Source organism: Xiphophorus maculatus, chromosome 3, assembly GCF_002775205.1.
Source record: "Xiphophorus maculatus strain JP 163 A chromosome 3, X_maculatus-5.0-male, whole genome shotgun sequence".
Taxonomy (NCBI): domain Eukaryota; kingdom Metazoa; phylum Chordata; class Actinopteri; order Cyprinodontiformes; family Poeciliidae; genus Xiphophorus; species Xiphophorus maculatus.
In genome coordinates this window covers 8972430-8993577 of record NC_036445.1, presented here as the reverse complement: position 1 = coordinate 8993577, position 21148 = coordinate 8972430, and the positions used below count along the sequence as shown (strand labels likewise).

At 34.7% G+C, this 21148-nt stretch overlaps 1 pseudogene; it reads left to right on the top strand.

Annotated features, from left to right (window-relative positions):
• The first annotated feature begins 641 nt into the window (after positions 1 to 641).
• On the top strand, positions 642 to 14070 carry LOC102233980 (annotated as a pseudogene).
• The last annotated feature ends 7078 nt before the right edge of the window (positions 14071 to 21148 follow it).

The following is a 21148-nucleotide window of genomic DNA, read 5'->3' as shown; positions in this document are numbered from 1 at the left end:
AATCTGGGAATAATAAATAAAACATCTGGTCACAGTGTCATCATCCTCTTCCAACTAAGATTTTTGCAGAGCATTTACTCTCCAACAGGCCCCCCAAGCCATTTCTGTCACCTTCCTTGTGCCAGGCCTCAACAAAATGATTGGACTAACACAGCATTTGCCCAAACAATCCTGGTAAGCAAAGGGCATATCATACTTGATATGCCTTTGTTGCCTATATCAGAAATGGCAGTAATTAAATGGAAATGGTATCTTTAAGAAAGTTTCTAAACCATTTTTTTCTAATAACAATAATTCTCTTCATTTCTGAGAATAATTTGTATGTTTAAAACACTTTCAGATTCAGATTGAAAGTATCCTGAACCTTGGTTAATATTTTGCTGCATTATAAGAAATGATCTATCTTATTTAGGATGAACAAAACTGTGCTACATCAAGCTGTTTGAGTGTTTGACTTGCAGGACTGAGCTTACGTGTCTTCATAAAGGCTAACTAAACCATGATCTGTTTAAACAAAGATGGCAAAGTAAATAACTGAATCCAGTGACAATAGGACTTTCTGAGCTGAAGCTTACTGAGAATTGTAGGAGTTGACTTCTCTTTGAGATGTGATTGGACAACATATGACTTTTAAATGATATAAATAGATGAGTGAAGGACTTAGCAAACGCTCAAAGGCAAATCCCTCACCTCAAAAAGAAAACCTACCAAAGAATCAAGGTAATTTCTCAGTTTTCATAAATTAAATCAACAATACTGGACTCATAATCTGCAGTATTTCTCACAAGCTCAGGAAATATTTTTAGAGTTGTTTGAATTTTCTTTATTTAATTTTTTACATTTTTTATCTCCTGTTTTTGGCAGAATCATGAAGTACGATGTACTATTTCATTTGCTGCTCCTCCTGCCAGTGTGCTCAGCTTACACTTATCGTAAGTAACGTGAAATTGATGTAAATTTAGAAACTACAAGATAGAACATTAATCTATGAACTCAACACAATAATCTAATTGAACTTATTCAAAATGAGTTTTGTCTTTAGAGCAAGGCTTTGCTCTAACTTCTAACTTCAGCAAAAAAGCATAATACTCTGCCTTCCATATACAGTATATGTAGTTTATATTTACATTTACTGAGACAGAAAAAGCACCAAAGATTTTTAAACTGACTAACAGATAAACAGATGTGAATTTTCACAACTTTGCATAAATCTCTTAAGCCAAACAACCTACAATAGGATTAATTTATTCTTCATTGAATTTCTTGGTTCTTTTCAGAAAATGTGGCTTTACGTGGCAAAGCTACACAGTCTTCTCAGTTCTTAGGGGAGCCGTGGAATGCATTTGTAGGTGCCTCCAATGCTATTGATGGAAACCTAAATGCTGACCTTACAAAGGGATCTTGCACCCACACTGAGACAGAAAACAACCCCTGGTGGAGGGTGGACCTGCTGGACTCATATATAGTCACCCAGGTCATCATCACCAACAGAGGAGACTGCTGTGCAGAGCGACTCAATGGTGTGGAGGTTCACATCGGAAACTCTTTGCAAAAAGATATCACTGCAAACCCACTGTGAGTGTTTATGTCATGACTACAGTGTGAAACAAGGGAGGCTCAATGCTGCTCAGATATGATTTTTTTTTTCATTTCTGCACCTCCCCCTAAACAGAGACATATTTAGTTTCCAAAGAAAGGTTAGACCCTGAGCTACAAGCTGATTTTGTGCCCAGGCCTTCAGGACAGTGACCACAAACCTTCATCCATAAATTGTAGGGAGTTCTGGAAGTGACAAAATATATATAAGTATTGGTGGTTTCCATTTTAAAAATTTTCAGTAAATGTGACTAAATTTGTTGTAATTGCTCTTTTTTTTACCCTGGTTTTCCAACATATACTCTTCATTGGGAGTAAAATTTAGCAATTTCTTATTGTTTTATTATAGTTGGATAGAAAAGTTGGCTGACTGAGCCCCCCCACCCCCAAAAAGAAAAACATAACATAAGTTTATTAAGTTTAGTAAATGAAACAAAGGAAATCCTCAGTTTGGTAGATGATGCCAATTTCTCTGTAAATTCTCTTGTTTATGTGAGCTACATCAATCTTTGTACAGGTACTGTCCAGTCTTGGAACTATGGTTTCACAAAGTTTGTAGCCCTATTAATTATATTTCTATAATGTTCATATACTGTTACAATCCTCATTTTCTATGAAACTATAGCAGCTCCTGTGATATTTAAACTTCTGTTGGAGTCACACCAGTGTTACCTTTATACTGATACCAAGATTAATGAAATAGTTTGTAATTGCTAAGAAATACTTAAATAGATTTGAGTATGTGATTTTAAACCTTCAGCAAATCCTGTGGGGTGAAAAAAATCTTGAATGTTACTGACTCAACTCTTCTTTTCTAGGGTTGCTACCATTTCTGCTGTTGCAGCTGGAAGCTCTTATGCAATAAATTTTACCAAGCATGTCGAAGGACGTTATGTGATCATTATATTACCTGGTGCGCAGAGGGCTCTACATATCTGTGAAGTGGAGGTCTATGGATACCGCGCCCCGACTGGTCAGAATCTTTCGAAACATTTTTGATCATATTTTTATCAATCAAGTCGGGTTTGTCATTGAGCGTCACTGTGGTTTTTCTATAGTTTGTATTTATGTGGATGTCATTAAACACTTTGACTAGGACAATCTCAGTACTGTGGTGAGCATAGAAACTGGACGGAAAGACACTGAAGTGGTTGGTTATTGTTAGGAAGCTCTTTAGCTGTTGAAACAATGGTTTTTCAATAATTTTGATTACAAGTGGAAGGATGGAGGATGAAAATTTGTTGAAAATGTTATCTTCTGACTAACATTTAAAACTGCAATCATACAACATATAGAACAAAAAATATGTTGAGCTATAACCATGAAAAGTATCATACCCATTTCTTGTTTTCAGGGGGGTTTTTTATTATTATTTGTGTTTTTTTATGACTTTTTTGAGCCAAAATCATAACTGGCAATAAATTAGATTTGTACAGACATCCCTAGCCGATTTATTAACTCAATCATCAGATGACAGCTTGCACAAAAAAGCATTGTTTATGCATTGTCAAGGCTGTTCTTAAAAATTAATTATATATGAAATATATATCCTCTGCTGAAAGTTATTATTAATTTAAAAGAAAAAACACCTTTTGGGATAATATCCTTACAAAAAGCAGTGTGGGGGCACAGAAAGTAGAAAGGTATTTATTTTCTCTAGCAAATTCTCTGTCAATCCTATGCTTATATGAAAACAAGAAGTTTCGGTTTTGCAAGTTTCTAAATACCAAATTGACTACTTGAACAAACAAACAAAATAAATAAAAATATACAATTGTCAATATGTACATAGGTAGAGCATATTCAAAGACTATGTATCACAGCTAACGTTAAACATTTTGTTTTGCAGAAGAAAATGTGGCAGTTTATGGAAAAGCTACTCAGTCATCTTTGTATGATACAGGCATTGCCTACAATGCAATTGATGGGAATCGTGTTGGCCATTCGAACAGGGTTTCTTGCAGTGTTACAGCAGGGGAATTTAATCCTTGGTGGCGTCTGGACCTGGGAAAAACCCATAAAGTGTTCTCTATCAACATATCCAACCGTGTAGAATATCCCAATCGAATTAATGGAGCTGAAATCCGTGTTGGAGATTCACTAAACAACAACGGAAACAACAATCCCAGGTACTGTAAAGTGTTCTTAAAGAAAGCAAGAGAGGACAAGTGCAAAACTCAAATGCTCACTGAACCAAAAACAATTTGTGTTTCTAACAGGTGCGCTGTGATCTCAACCATCGCTGCAGGTGCTACTGAAACCTTTCAGTGCAACGGCATGGATGGTCGATACGTCAACGTTGTCATACCTGGAAGAAATGAATATCTCACTCTGTGTGAGGTGGAAGTGTACGCATCGAGACTGGATTAAAGTTACTAAGTTTTTATGACATCACTGTGGTTTAAAGTTAAAGCCTAATGATTCATTTTGACCACTAAAGATGTAAAAAGCCTTATAAGCATCTGGTTATATTAAATGTAATGAAAAGAAAATACACTATGGGAATAGCAATTCTGGGCTGGGATAAACTGCTGGTGAACCAATCATGTGTTTTTGGGCACTTTGGGATGCTTGATGGGTCTGATTTTGAGGGAAAAAATCAACACCTTTAGACTGCAGATTAAGAAACAAGTAGAAAAGCAAGAGGAGTAAAATCAATTTAGTTAATTTAAAAGAAGACTGAGAGCAATAATGTCAACTCCAACTCTTGGTGACACTGTCTTTTGAACAGAGTCTGTCAGAGTAATCGGTCTGCAATGATTTTATTGTCTATCATCTATTGTATTCATCCTGTGGTTTGTTGTTCTGTTCTGCATCCTGCTGTGTGTTTCTTTACTAAATTGTCCTAATAAGTCTGCAAAGTTATTTGTGGATTCTTTGCATGTAGTATTGTTGATCAGTAGATGTTTATTGTTGAACTATACTTGCTAATTACTTAATTGTCTGTTAAATTGCTTTTTGACACAAAATGCAATTGTAAAGGTTCAACTGACTGCAATGGTTCTGACATGGTAATAATAAAGGTGATTGTGTAAATTATCAGCTGCTAACATACATCTGTAGTCTGTCAAATCAAACTGGTAAATTTCCACATAAAATGAAAATTGCAAAAGTAATCCCACTATGGGAACAGCTTTTACAAACCATATTACAAATTACAAGCCTGTTTTTCTTTTTTTTTACTTCCACAATTCTCCAAAGTTTGGAAATAATATCTGTTGCAAGATTGGATAGATTTATAAATAAACATCAACTACTCTCTGAGAGTCAGCAAGGTCACAAGGATCCCCAGCAATGGCAGTTCTTCAGTTACCAGCTCATTAGACAAAAATAAATCTGAGTTTGGGGTATTTATTGACTAAATAAAGCATTTAATGCAATTAATCATGAAATATTAATCAGGAAACTGGAGCCCTATGACATAAGAGGAGTTGTTTTGCACTGGATTAAAAACTATCTCTGCAACAATATGGGTGAGTTTCAGTCCTCATGTTTAGACATTGTATGTGGTGTCTCCCAGAAGTAGGCATTGAGATCAAAGTTGTTTATTTTAAACATAAATGATATATGGAAGGTTTCAGAAATACTTAATCTCGTTTTGTTTGCATGTGACAAAAATGTTTTGTACAAGAGAAAATTTACAACAGCTCTTGTTAAAAATCAATTGAGTTTGATAAATTAGCAAAGTTATTTGATATTAGTAAATTATCACAAAATTTGGATAAAACTAAGTTTAAATTATTTGGTAATTGTAAAGGTGATAAAGATTTACAAAGGATAATAGCTAACATGAGAGAGTTACTGAAATTAGGTTTTTGGGGGTATTGTTTGATAAGATCTGCTGGAAATCTCACATTAAGTATGTATAATTTAAAATAGTATCGCCAAATTCACTAATGCTGACCAGTGGTGTTTAAAGTCGGTCCTTGAGGGCTGCGTGTTTTAGTTCTCTCCATCAACCTCCTCGGCATGTTTCCTGTGGCCTTCTAACGAGCCATCAATTGACCCACGTGTGTTGAACCAGGGAGAGAACTAAAACATGCAGGATGAGTTTGGACACCACTGTGCTAGACCATTTATGCATTTTTCTGCACTTAATATCCTGTATTGTTCACTTATTTTGCCATATGTAAGTTACTGTTTAGAAGTTTGGGGAACACGTACAAAATCTCACTACTACAATTATGCACATTCAAAAATAAAAGCCATCTAAATAGTTCATAAGGTTGTTTCTAAAGCTACACCCATAATTTATTTATAGATTCCTGCCTCCTCAAAGTCACAGATTTGGTAGAGTTTGAAATTGCACAGTTTATGTACAAAGCTGGAAACAAACTATTTCCAGATAATATTCATAATTTTGTCAATGACAGAGTGTGAGTGTCAACGACTCACAAATTCAGAGAAAAGAAACAAAAATAAAGTTTAAACATTTTAAAACTTTGCAGCTTTGAAGTTTGGAAATTATGTGAAAAGTATGAAAATGCAGGTTTCATACTATAGGGAGCTCTTTAACTTCAGAATCTTAAGTGTTCGAATAACCATGAAGAGAATGTGCATATCAGTCAGTGGTGTGAAGATTTGGAATAAACTCAGCACAGAGCAGGAGCAAAGTCCAAACATGAGGTTGAGAAAAGCCTCAAAATGGTACCGGGATGAGCAGGAGTGATGAATTCGGGCAAGAATTAAAGCACTGAGGATGGGTTGGGCAGGTGTGTAGGTTTGTGTAGGTGTCTTATATGTGTGTGTGTTTACATATATGTATATATTATATATGTGTGTGTATATTATTTACATCTGGATTAGGAACTATTTTTGATTTAGAAGGGAAACAGAAAATGGGAAGATTATATATGATGAAAAAAGGGGCATGATTAAATAGCTTCAACTAATTTATGCCCATATTCAGACACATAATCACCAATGCATATATGTGTATGTATATTGGTAATATGGTTTTGCATTTAGAAAAATGAAAGTGCTACTTTTATTTTGTGTTATCTTTTTTGTAGTGAAAATATCTGAAATAAAATTCATCACCATCAAATAATATCAGCAAATCACATGGCAGTAAATCAATGAAATTGGGAATGGACTACAGAGCAGTGTCTGATGATGATAGAACATAATTGCAATCTGGTGGACTGGGAGAAAAATTGTATGGATGTGCAAACAACTCTGTGGCAAGCATGTGAGGATACCATGTTGATATACACCAAAATATTTAAGGAGTGTTTCAAATACCTAGTTTTATCTCTACCTAGGAGAGAAATGGAGTTCAGAGCGGTAAAGGGACCCACCTGACCTTTTTTGGAGACTGCTGTGCAGAACCTCCCAAATATAGAGATATACAGTACATACACTATACTGCTAAACATATTCGTTCACCTGCCTTGACTCACAAATGAGCTCAAGTGACATCCCATTTCCAATAGATTGGGTTCAATATTACGTTGATCCACCCTTTGCAGCCAGAACAGATTAAATTGTTCTGGGAAGGCAGTCCTCAAGGTTCAGGAGTGTTTATGGGGACTTTTTAATATTCTTCCAGAACTGTATTTGTGAAGTCACACATTGATGTTGGATGAGAAAGCCTGGCTCTCAGTCTTCGCTCTAATTCATCTCAAAGGTGTTCTATTGGGTTGAAGTCAGGATCTGTGCAGGCCAGTCACGTTCATCCACACCAGACTCTGCCATCCATGTCTTTATCAACCTTTGACCTCTGGTGCACAGTCATGTTGGAAGAGAGAGGGGCCAGATTCAAACTGTTCTCACAAAGTTGGAAGAATGGAATCACCTAAAATGTCTTGGTATGCTGAAGCCTTCAGAGTTCCTTTCACTGGAACTTAGGGGCCATGCCCAGCTCCTGAAAAACAACCCCATACCATAAACAACCCTCCACCAAATTTTACACTTGGCACAAACCAGTCAGAAAAGTACCGTTCTCCTGGCAACCACCAAACCCAGACTTTTCCATCAGATTGTCAGATGAAGTGTGATTCGTCACTCCAGAGAACGTGCCTCCACTGCTCTAGAGTCCAGTGGCAGCATGCTTCACACCACTGCCTTCGACGCTTTGCATTGAACTTGGTGATGTATGGCTTGAATGTAGTTATACACCTTGGAAACCCATCCCATGAAGCTCTCTGCACACTGTTCTTGCGATAATCTGAAGGCCACATGAAGTTTGATTGACTTTGCAGATAGCTGGTGACCTCTTGACAATATGCACTTCAGCATCTGCTGACCCCACTCTGTCACTTTATGTGACCTAGCTCTTTGTGGCTGAGTTGCTGTCGCTCCCCAACACTTCCATTTTCTTATAATAGAGCTGACAGTTGAGGACATTTCATGACTAGATTTGTTGCACAGGTGGCATCCTACCACATTTCCATGCTAGAATTCACTAAGCTCTTGAGAGTGGCCCATTCTTTCATAAATGTTTGTAAAAACTGTCTGCATGTCTAAGTGCTTAATTTTATACACCTGGACCATGGTCACAGGTGGTCCCAGGCACGTGGGGGGAATCCAGTGAGCTTGAGCCTCTGTCCCTTTTATTCTTTATGCCCCAATGCCCTTTTTGATTTTTTTTATATTTTTTAAATTTTTTTATTTTTTAACCTTTATGCCAGGAGGGCTGCTTATGCCTCTCAACAGTAATGTTTAGCTAAATAGAACAATTTAGCAAAAATAAATTAATCTGGTTGCCCTCGGCCTCTTAATGAGGATTTTCAGCTTTTCTGCCTCCATGTTGTTCAGACCAATGGTGAGGAGGAGGGTTACAGATCTGAGCTCTCTAACTATCAAATTATGGGTAAGAATCTATATTTTTCTACATACACTTGTTTGTGAATAAAAATGGAGGTCTGATGTTGAAGTTAGAAAAAAATATTTCTATTTATTTTTTGTAATTTATTTGTAATAGCTTAAAAACCATCCTCTCCCCATAGAAGTGATTGGAACAGCTGATTCCAATCATTTGGATGGGTGAGCAAACACTTTTGGCATTATAGTGTATATGTATATCTCTTATTAGCTATTTTTTGGCAATTTCACATAGAAAATGCTTGAGGAGTGAGTTATATGTTCATTTTCATGACCACCTACTCTGTGATAGGAGATTATTCTACGAACACTGCATCTCATTCTAATTAAACTTATTTAGAATGAGTTTTGTCTTTAGAAGGAATGGTCTAATGTCTACAAAAAACTAGATAATTCAGTCAAAAAGCTACAAATATATGGAGTTTCTATTTCTAAACCTATATTTTGAAGTTTTAAAAAGGTATTGTCTTTTCTTGATTCACTTTTGGGCTGAATCTATTTCCACTTTTTGTTTTTATGAAAATGCTAAATTGATTGTTCGATTTAATTTAAAACATTTTCAGAGTGCACATTCCTTTTAAGAAATTGTTGTTTCTGACAAAACTGGGTATAGTGACAGAGAAAGAGCAAGAGGTTTGAGTCCAAGACAGAGACAAGGTCCGGTCCACCCAGGTGTTTATTCACCAATTCAAACAGCTAAGAAACCAGTTCAGCAGGACATAATGATGTTATCAGGCAGCCTTCCTATAACCTATAACGCCCTCAAATTTCTTAGAACATATACAATCATTATTTGCGTATATGTTGTAAGAATATATGATGGTCGCCACTGCTTGCACCAAAGGAAATACCCTTTGGGGACATAATAAAGTGAAGTAAGAGGAAGTAAAAATTAAACTCTATTACCAGCTTCATCAGGTCTTTTTCCAGGATTTGCACCAAGACATATTCATCTCTGTGACACAGAACTTATCTCCTTCCTGAACAATGGGATCCTTGGACATTTCCATGGGGTTTATACTTGGTAATAATTATTTGAACAAATGAACTTGGTACATTTTAGGCACCTGACAACTAGACCCAAACATCATCAAGATTTTCAAAGGTCCACAATTTTCAACTTGATATCTTGGATGGTTTGAGTTTTCTACAATTTCATACAAGAAAGCTGTATGTTTGACATATTGCCTTAAAATATATCCAGATGTTTGGATATGCTAAATTGTTTAAAGGCACAATAATCTTAATGAATGTCAATGTTTGACTTTGAAGGGAGGAATAAAAATTCATTCTTAGAATTCTTTTTAGTCTGCCACTTAGCAAATATAAATAAAGTCAATCTTACATGAAACAGGACATATTTAGTATCACTATGAATACATAGAAACATAAGAAAGGTCATTATATTCTTTAAATAATGTGCTTGGATATTTTAGTCATTTTGAAGATGTTTGCTAGGTCATATGTGTTTAATCTCATCTGTCAATTTTAGGGTGTAGTACGTGTAAAAGGCTGCCTGATAACATCTTTATGTCCTGCTGAACTGTTTTCTTTAGATGTTTGAATGCATCTTTAATATTGGTGAATAAACACTTGGGTGGACCGTACTCAGGTTTCTTAAAAGTCAAACATTGGCATTGTGCCTTTAAACAATTTGACATATCCAAACATGTGGATATATTTTAAGGCAATATCTCAAGCATACAGCTTCTTTTGTGAAATCACAGAAAAATTACACCATTCAAAATGGTTTACGATGATGCTCACGTCTAATCAAATGTACCAAATTAATTTGTTCAAACGGTTAATACCAAGTATTTATAAAGTATAAATTTGAGGGCGTAATAGGTTACAGGAATGCTGCCTGATAACATCTTTACATCCTGCTGAACTGTTTTCTTTAGATGTTTGAATGCATCTTTAATATTGGTGAATAAACACTTGGGTGGACCGTACTCAGGTTTCTTAAAAGTCAAACATTGGCATTGTGCCTTTAAACAATTTGACATATTCAAACATGTGGATATATTTTAAGGAAATATCTCAAACAAAAGCTTCTTTTGTGAAATCACAGAAAAATTACACCATTCAAATTTTAAAGTTGAAAATTGTGGACCTACGTAAATCTTGATGATGCTTGGATCCAATGATCAGATGCGTAAAATGTACCAAATTAATTTGTTCAAACGGTTAATACCAAGTATAAACACCATGGGAATGTTCGGTCATCACATTGTTCAGGAAGGAGATAAGTTCCATGTCCCAGAGATGAGCATTATATATTCTCACAATTTATATACAAATAATTAGTGACATAAAAACCAAAAAATCAAAGAGCTAAAGATTAATGAGACTGGATTTACGCCCTTGGGCATACAAGTGGTTTTGAGTTGTTCTTTGAATGTTTCTCTGAGTTATTTTCCCTTTACTGTGGCGCACTGCTCTAAATTAAGAAGGTTTCATTTAGTTACCGGAACTGTTCTACCGCAGCAGCACAGCTACGGATGGCAAGGAAAAGAAAAGTCTTTTTGCCTTCGCGAAATTTCCGGATGTAAACAACGTGAAAAGTGTCTAAATGGTAGTATTTTCCAAAATAAAGTAAAATTCTGGCAACCAAAACTGCCAGTATTTTACTGTATTTGCTAAAATACGGTGAAATACCGCATTTCTTAAAATATGTTAAAATAAAAAAATTAAAAGTGTTTTTGCTGTAGTAAATGCAGCCATACTGCCTGAGGCATTGTGGTGTAAAATTTTGGCCACAGTGACTTTAGCAGTTCAGAACTGTAAACTTTTTATGCTACTTACTATTAAAACTACACATATTCTTTAAAGATTACAATACCTAAGTGAAAAACATGGCAGGATTGTATGACATATTGACATTTTATTGTAAAAAAAAAGAAACAAAAACTTTATGGTAAGTTACCGGTAGCTGTTGTTACTAGAATTTTACCATAAAAATTACAGTACAACACACAAGAAAGTGCAGTTTGTCAGCATTTGAATATGGAAAGTTATAAAGAAAATAAGTCCAAATTAAACAAAAATACAGACTACGAGTAATCCACTTAAAGAAACAATTTAAAATTTGGTTAAAAACAAGTACTGATTCTGTGTCCTGTCCAGTTTCCTCACAGTATTACTGAGATACGAAAAAAATAGAATGTGTCCATATAAGGGATAACCTATTGTAGAAGAAAAGCATGTGATAAAAGGATTCTTGCTCTGGGTTGAGAGTAACAAGTCACTGAGTTCAGACTTTGCTTAGGATGATGTGCAACATGTTTATGGTCTTCCAAGTCACAGGTTGAGCTTGAGACGTTGTCAATCAAGCGTTTCCTCTCTGCTGGAAAACAGAAACAAAGCAAAAGTTAGAATGATGCACTACATCAACATCATATAAACTCAGCATTTGATTAAGTGTTTGTTTCACCTTTGTTGACTTGCACATGGAGACTGGTACTTCAACTAGGCGGTGTGATCATTTCTGAAAATTCAGACATTTTTAAACCTTTGTTTGTTGTCGACAGGTGTGATCCTCTCTGCAACCAGACAAAAAGCACAAACAAAAACACATCAGATGAAGACATGTTGTTTCAGGGAATTTTCTATCTTCTTCCTTCCATCCTCCCTTTTGGGAGAAACATGATTCTCTTTACAATGTTTTATTTTTTGACCAGTAATTCAAGATAGATGACACAAGATAAACTCAATGCAGAAAGTCAAACAAAAAAAAAAATCGCCAAAACTTCAAAAACAAAGGTTTGATTATTTAAAAAGTGAACATGTTTAATATTGGTGAATAAACACTTGGGTGGACCGTACTCAGGTTTCTTAAAAGTTAAACATTGGCATTGTGCCTTTAAACAATTTGGCATATCCAAGCATGTGGATATATTTTAAGGCAATATCTCAAGCATACAGCTTCTTTTGTGAAATTTAACAAACAGGTCCAAACAAATGCAAACTTTCTTCTAATTGTCTTGTGGACACATAAGAAGATACTGTATGTCTCTTGAAAAAAAAGAAAAAAGAATGTCACAGCTGACCGTTGCTTTTTTTCAGTGCAGCTTCATTCAGCAGGATCATAATGTTTTAGTGTACTGTCTGTGTCACTCTTACAAGAAGAGCTGAAGATTAACAAGGCCATTACAAAAGAGAAGCAAGGTCAACTGTACAAAATAAGATATTGTTATCTGTCTTTCTGAAACTGAAGACCCAATACCCACATAGTTTCTCCAGAATGTACTCAGGATTTCCACTTATCCTGCTTTCTGAATTGAGTTATAAATATGAGTTATAGCATTTTAAAGAAATTTTTTTCCCCTATATTTATATCTTAAAATATATTTATTGAGTTGTAATATTTTAAGCTTCAAAAGAATTACTTGAAGTGGTTCCTTTAGGAATGTTTCTAAATAGTTTTTTTTTTTTTACAATAACCATAATACTCATCTTAATCTGAGGATGATTAGTATTAAAATATCCACTTTCACTTCATTCACATTGAATTTGAAAGTGTTCTGAAAGCTGGTTAAGAGTTTGCTGTGTTTTCAGTAATTACCTTTTAAAGGTTAAAAATGAGAAAACCATCTTTTTTTAAATTTGTGTTGTTTTTAAGACTTTTCGAAGCCAATGTAAGAACAATTAAAGAGATTTGTACAGACAGCCAAAATTTCAACTCAATCTTAAGATAAAACCTGCACAAAAAAGTACTATTTTCTCAATGTCAATACTATTCATAAATGTAAAATGTATTTAAAAATATAGCTTATCTGCTGAGAGTTTATGGGAATTTAAAACAAATAATGGGAAAAAGCACATGCTGGGTGTACTGTCACAGAAAGTAGACAGATATCTATTTTCTATAACAAATTGAATGTCATTCCCTATTCATATATAAAAACAATACGTTTTGCACCAATTAAATACAAAATGGATTATTAGAACAAATAAAGAAGAACACTTTTTAAATAAAGATGTGCAGTTGTCAATATGTACATAGGAAGAGCATATTAGAAGCATCCCATCTGACATTTAAAATTTTGTTTCGCAGACGAAAATGTGGCAATTTATGGAAAAGCTTCACAGTCAACAGTTTATCCTGGAGCCATCGCCTACTACGCTATCGATGGGAACCGTGCAGCACTGTGGAGCCAGAGTTCCTGCAGTGCCACAAATAATGACTTTAGCCCCTGGTGGAGACTGGACCTGGGAAGAACCTATAAAGTGTTCAATATTAACATAACCAATCGGGTTGAATTTCCCACTCGAATTAATGAAGCTGAAATTCGTATTGGAGATTCACTTGACAATAACGGAAATAACAATCCCAGGTAGTTTACAGTCATTTTATCAAAACACTGAATGCAAATAAAACGTTGTTATAAGCAAAATTAATTTCTCATGATTACTTTTGCTGAAGGACTGTATCTTTAATTTTTGCCTGAAATCTTAAATCTTTTTCCTCTGACAGGTGCACTGTGATCTCAACCATCGCTCCAGGTTTTACTGAAACCTTTCAGTGCAACGGCATGGATGGTCGATACGTCAACGTTGTCATACCTGGAAGAAATGAATATCTCACTCTGTGTGAGGTGGAAGTGTACGCATCGAGACTGGATTAAAGTTACTAAGTTTTCATGACATGACTGTGGTTTAAAGTTAAAGCTGAATGATTCATTTTACCACTAGAGGGGGTAAAAAGCCTTATGAATATCTGATTGTATTGAAAACCAAAATAAAACTCACTATGGGGAAAGCAGTTCTGAGCTGGGGTAGGCCTCTGATGAACCAATCACGTGTTTTTGGGACACTATGGGATGCTTGCTGGGTCTGATTTTGAAAGATAAGGAAAAACTTGAGGCTACAGGTTGAAAAACTAATAAAAAAGAAAGAGCAACAAATTTATCAGTTAATTTAAAATGAAGAGCTATAATGTGTAACTTTCAAATCTTGTCTTTTGAACAGAATCTGTCAGACTGATTATCTATCATATCTATCAGACAATCAAACTATCTTATGATCTATCTTATAGGTCTCTTTCATTCTGTGGTTTATTCAACTGGTCTGAAATCTGGTGTGTATTTCTTTATTAAATCACTATAATAAGTCTGCAAAGTTGGTTGTGGATTATTTGAACATAGTGTTATTGCTGCACACCACTTAATTTTCTGTTAAATTGCTTGTTGACACAACTAGAAAATCAACAAATCACATGTAACTCAATGCAATTGGGATGGACTGTTCAACAGTGTCTGATAAAAACAGGGCATCATTGGGATGTTTTCATTTGTTTCTTGGATTCATGTTAATATATCTAAAGAATGTTTCCAACACTTACTTGAATCTCTGCTGTGAACAGGAATGAAGTTCTAATGGGTCAAAGGGCCCAACCTGATCTTTTTTGATATATGGAAACTATAATATATATAATTTTTTTCTTTGCTTTATATTTGGTCTACTAGAGGATTTGTCTTAGTACAAGATCTCCGAAGAGGATCTCTCGTAACCAAATAGGGTTTGACATAAACAATTCAATGGGAGTTTATGTATGATAAAGGCTTTGCCCATTTATAAATTCATATCTGGTTCTGCTACAGTTTAACCTCCTAACTGGCAGAGTCCCACCCATGGGACAAATCTAGTTTGTTTGAATATGCTGCCTTTTTCGCCACCAGTTAATTAACAATGAATTACTGCTTTTCATCTTTCCTTTCCTTCAAGGCCATTTACTGGGTTTTACTTCCTTATTATGCAAATACTTGCAAAATCCACAGCACCAGTCTCCGGTGTCATTTTGTTTTCCCCTCAGTAGTAAATCAAGTGTTGCTGATTGTTGTATTTTTTCTCTCAGAAAATCACACGTCTGCAATGGATTTTGGTTTTTAATTGAGAAAAAAGCACATTACTATTTCTAGATCTTTTCCATGATTAAAATCTTTTAAGGACTTTGGTGAAAGGAAATATCAAACCAGGGCAGATAAGTTACTTGATTAACTTTTATTTTTGTAGGTTTCTCATGCAAAAGAAAAAATAGTAGAATATAAATTCACATAATGCTATGCTAGGTAAACCGACTTAAATATTAATGCATCCTTTAGAAGAACATAGAGGATAACAAGAAAGAAACTTATTAGTAATTTGGGTAGATGAGTTTCACAAAAATCTGAAATTAACTTTTTATGCACCTAAAACACAAATAGACAGCAAGGAATACAAAGATTGTGTTTAAAACCATTTAGTTGTAATAGTAATTGAGACAATTTTTTTGGATAAGTTTCTACATTCTTATTACTTCTGATATTTAACAGCAACAATAAATAGGATAATCATCACATTGTTTCTAAAATAAGGTATTTTTGCTGCAAAGTAAAAAAAACTTTATTAAAGCGTTATGAGCTACAGCAAAATGTTGTTTTTATGTTACCATCCTGGTTGGTGGGTTTTTACATCTTCAAGTCAGAATCTTAGCAGTCCTGCTGTATTCCTCTCATGGGTTGTGTTTCTCTGTTTCCTTGATGAAAACTCTTCCATCTGAGTGTTTTTTCCAGTTAACATGGATGACATCATTCACATTTTCACTCAGCCTTTGCTTCATCTGGGGTAAAGAACACATCCTTTTTAACCAGTATGTAAATGTAGTTTAAGCTAACTGAATCAAAGCATATCTACACTTGAAGGCTTGACATCTGGAAGACTTACTTGCTCCAAGATGCTGTTTTGCACTGTAGGGTCATTCAGATCTAAAGTTGAGTCCTGCAGGCTGATCCCCAGTTTCACAATCTGCAGATTAGACTTTTCTAAAATTCAAAATGAAACCAAATCATTTGTCAGCGTTGCTTAGAGACTGGTTCTACAGTTTATTTATGCATAAGTTTCAGGCTGCACTGATTAGAAACTTTTACTTACTGCATTTGCAGAGGAAAGGCTGCATTTCTGTGCACTTCCTGTCTCCCCATTTACCAGATTCAGTCTTCAGCAAAGCTACACAATATTCACTGTTTTTTGCATATACTGGTTGGGATTGCCTCCAGTACCTTAGTGAAGAGTCACTCAGGTCTGACCAAACCCAGGGGTCTCTGAAGAGACCAACAAATTTTCAGAAACTGAATTTCCATTGGCTACTTCCTGGACTGTTGCGTATTCTGTGTCATTCCTCAAGCTGACCAGGTCTGTGTAATTTTTTCTGCAGAAATCTCGAGCAGTGGTCCAATTCTTCAGCTCTGGTCTGAGGATGTACTGAGCTGCTCCCTGTTCTGAACCTGAAAAGAACATTTTTGTGTTTGCTACAACAAAAGCAATAGCGGGAATGCACCAAACAGGCATCTGCAGCAGTGTTTTTGTTATTCTTAGACTATTTAATTCACACAGATTAATAAAAAAATCTTTGTCCAAAGTAAACAAAATCTACTTTGGACATATATCAGTTTCTATGTGGACAAGAGCTACAAATGCAGCAGAAACATATATCCATCCTTTGTCTAACTGTTATCTGAGATTGGGTGTCATAAATAACCCAGACATCCCTCTGCTGAGCAACACTTCCCAAATCATTCGAGGGGGATCACAATGCATTCTCAGAGTGATAGGGACATCACTGACTAGGCAGAAAATCTTAGTGTTACTGCAATTTCCATGTCAGAGTGTACATGGAGGGCGTTTTGTTTTACTTGGAAGTCAAACAGAACGCTTGATAATGATGGAGTCAGCCACAGTTAGATATCCAATATGGCTGCTGAAATAATATGATGTTGTACACATACTGTACAACATCTCTATGTAAACATGTTCTGATATTATTAGTGAGCACAGTTAGGCTCATTTGTGTTTTGTTATGCATAATTGATTGTCAATGTTTGCATATTATTAGGAGAAAAATGTAACAGGAATACTCACTATCAAAGCAGACTGAATATTTGGTAACAGGACAAGAGACTGTAAAAAGTTTTCCAGAATCGTAACCACCACAGTTGTCGGTACCTAATGAGCTCCATATTAGGTGATTTTTTTCTCCATCCTTGTAGAAATCTTTGTCTGCTATAGACCAGTGCCAGTTTGAGTCGCTTCCTCTGTGCAACCCAATCCATACGGCATCACTGTAGTCATCTCCAACACTTTGAAGAGCCATATCCATCTCATTCATGTCTTCCATGGTGGCCAGGTCAACGCACGTTTCCCTGCAGTAGCTCTGTGCCTCCGTCCAGGTTTTTGGAGTGTGGAATAAGACGTATTGGTACTGATACACACAGAGACAAAGAGAACAAAGTCCTGTAGAAGAAAGGTAGGAAGTGTAAAAAGCAACAAGGATTAGTTTTAAATTCTTGTCTGAGAAGATAAGTGTTTTGTTCTTTTAGAAAATATGCTCTGAAGGTGACACGTGTTTTACACACGTATAAAACAAATGTATAAAACTTGGAGAAAACTAACCTGTAAGAATCATTAGCTTTATGACATTTTCCATGGCTGCTATGAAACTATGGGAAAAAAGAAAACTGAGATTAACTTATTTATATAGCAAAGTATTTAGTAACGTTGTAATAGTGGCTAATAAAACAGATGTTAATGTAACGTGCCATGTATGATTTCTCTCTATGAATTGAATTTATTTAGAAATGTAAACATTTTAAATGTATTTCAAATTATAATTACCTTAATATTTGATTTTTTTTAACTAAATGAGCAACAATTTTATAATCTAACCACTGTAGATAAAAGCAAAGCAAAATAAGAACAAAAATACAAGGTGCCAAAATAAAGGCGTAAAGTAAATAGAAAATAATCTTACCTTATGTTTCCTGAGTCCTATGTTCAGCAATAATAGAGGCTACTAAAAATTAACTTCTGAATTAAACTTTTGTTACAGTAGCTGTGCAAAGTGTGTTTAAAGGTGTCTCTGAATGGTGTGTGGTGGATGTTTTGTGACAGTCGTCTTAAGTTACTTGCTTTTCTTCTGTATGGAAAGCAGCATGCAAATGACAATATAGACCAGTAATCCACATTCCTTTTTCCCCACTGACATCAAATAAGATTAAACATTTACTGTTTAACAAACATTACATCTCTTTCCTAAATGCCAAAATAAAAAGACTTTATAGGATTTTTTTTATGACTTTCTTTTAAGTAAACATAATTTGTATTTAAACAATTTGTAAAAACCTGATCTTGGTCAACTGACATGGAAGCCATCAGAAGCAACTTAATTATGGATCATTATGTTTGAATAACCTTGAAACATGATGATCCATAATCATGTTACACAACCTTTTACATAGTTGTGTAAAAAGTTTGATTTTTAACTTTAATTTTGAGACTTATTGTATTGAATCATGACACATTTGATCCACTTTAAATGGACCAGAGTTGGTTTCTGCCGTTGGTCTGGACCTTTTGTGCAGGTATGAATCCACTGAAGCAAGTCCTGGTATGGAACAAACAAACAAAAAATAATATTTGTTTATTTAAATAAATAAATATTTTACTAAAGTTTGCTTTAATAAAATAATGGACCAAAGAGCTTTTCTTTTGTTGATCCACTCTTAGAAAGTTTTACCATATGTTTTCTGAGCTCCATGTCCAAAAATAATAGTAGCTACTGAAAATTCACTGGTAATTAACCTTTTTTTCATTTGGCAGTACAACATGTGCTTAATTTTACTGCTGAATTCGTCAGGAAGGCTTTCAGACGATCAGATCTCAAGAGATTGGTCTTCTAATCCGTATGCAAAGCCGTATGAAAATTAAAGGTAAGATCAGGTATTTACTTTCTCTATAAAAGTTAGATAACTTTTCTATTTCTTACCAAGAACAAATCAGAACAAACATTTCCTGATTTTAGGGTTTCAGTCTGATTGCTTTTGTTTCTATGCCTGCTCCTGGTTCAGTCAGTGATTGGATGATAGATTATTGGTAGGTTATTGATATCAGTCCTGTATGTAAATGTCCAGTATTATTTACTTGAGAGGTTCCAAAAATCAAATATCCAAAGAGGATATTTGCTCAGGAGAAACAGATGAATATTTTCTGAGCTCTATAGAATGAGTAACCTCATGGAAATAATTTGGTTAAATATGCAAAATGAAGGGACTGGCAGGTTTCCAGGGTATTGTTGTTCCCATCCTTTCTGAATTATTTACTTCTGAAGTATTTACTGTGGTGGTATAGAAAACTGTAAAGATTATTTAAAGTAATCTGTAAAGTTCTTAATTGGGGTGGGTGTTCTTAATTTTGGGATATGTTTAAATTTTCTCCAAATAATTATAATAAAGAGTCATGTTCAATAAATTAGAATATGCATTTCAGTGAAGATTGTTTCTTTTTTCAGTTCAAAAAGTACATTTTTGAAAGACAAAAACAATTCTGTGTTAGAATGGTAACTTTCAAATTTTACATGTTAAAAAATATTATATACAAAAGATTTAAAAGATCAGTGTTTTCTTAATTTGTATAAAGTGCCTTATTTAGTGAATTGAGTTACTAAAATTAATTGATATTACGTTGATCTGATTCATTCAAAAGATTTATAAATCTGTCACTTTGAAGAGTTGCAAATTACAGGGAAATGCTAATTTATTCCTTTGAGAAAACCCTGGCTGTAAAAAAGTTCAATTTTCCTTTCTCCATCACTGTGGACACGGCAAACAAGTTTAAAAGTCCATATTTGCATGATTTTGTAAATAATGACACTCTAATGCAAAGTTAGCATTTTTAATGGACTTTGAATCCAACTTTTAAAGCAACTTTGGATTAAAATTGTCATTTATTGAATGACATTTCATGACAACAGTCATAGACATTAATAAAGACTCCTTCATGTTCATGACAAATGTCATGTTTATGACAGTCATGTCAATTTTATGCACATCCCTTCAAAGTGTTACTGTTTTGTCTTATACAGGTGGACTAAGAAATTTGCAATTGAAACTAGTTTCAGTTTTATATAAGCTGAATTCTTTACATATTAGATTTGATCCTGTTTTGTGTTACAAAAACGACAATTTAAAAGGTCTTGGCAAAGAAACAAGAAAACTAAAACCACCAGATTCAGAAAATTAATGTCGGAACATCAGTTTGTTACTGGAGGACATTATTGGGAGACAAAAAACCCAACAAAGATTGGGATGAATTTATTAGAGTGCCAGTTTAAAGCCAGGAGGTTACTGGTTTGAATCCAAGCTGTTTTCATTTTATGCAAACATCTGATTCTACAGGCAACAAAAATGATCAAAATACTTTTCAGCAACAGCAGTTTCATATTTCAGATTGTTCAATTTTTTTTATCCTCTGGATCAAAATAATAATAATAAAAGGGATTCTCTTAAGGTAGATATTAAAATCCCAATAACACTTCCTATGTATGTATAAAAATAGGCAGCAGGAATCCAACGTGAGGTCCATTTAATTTTTGACTTTACCATGACGTTTCAATGTGGTGCTTTTATGTTCCTATAGTGATCTGGAGTCAAACACAGGCAAATGGGGCAGCTAACTCACTTCCTAAAAATGCAAATTCAGCTTGTTTGAATAAGAAATTATGTTTTCAGACACCAACAAGCTGAAAGTAAATGAAGTAAACAAGGTTCAACATAGAGCTCTAAAATAATGGAGTCAGACTTGGGTTCTAATGAAACAACCAGCAAACGTGACAAACGACAAAAAGTTTAGCATTTTTCATACTGGATATTTAGACGTAAAAGATTCAATCTGTGTTTCACACCTTTCTTAT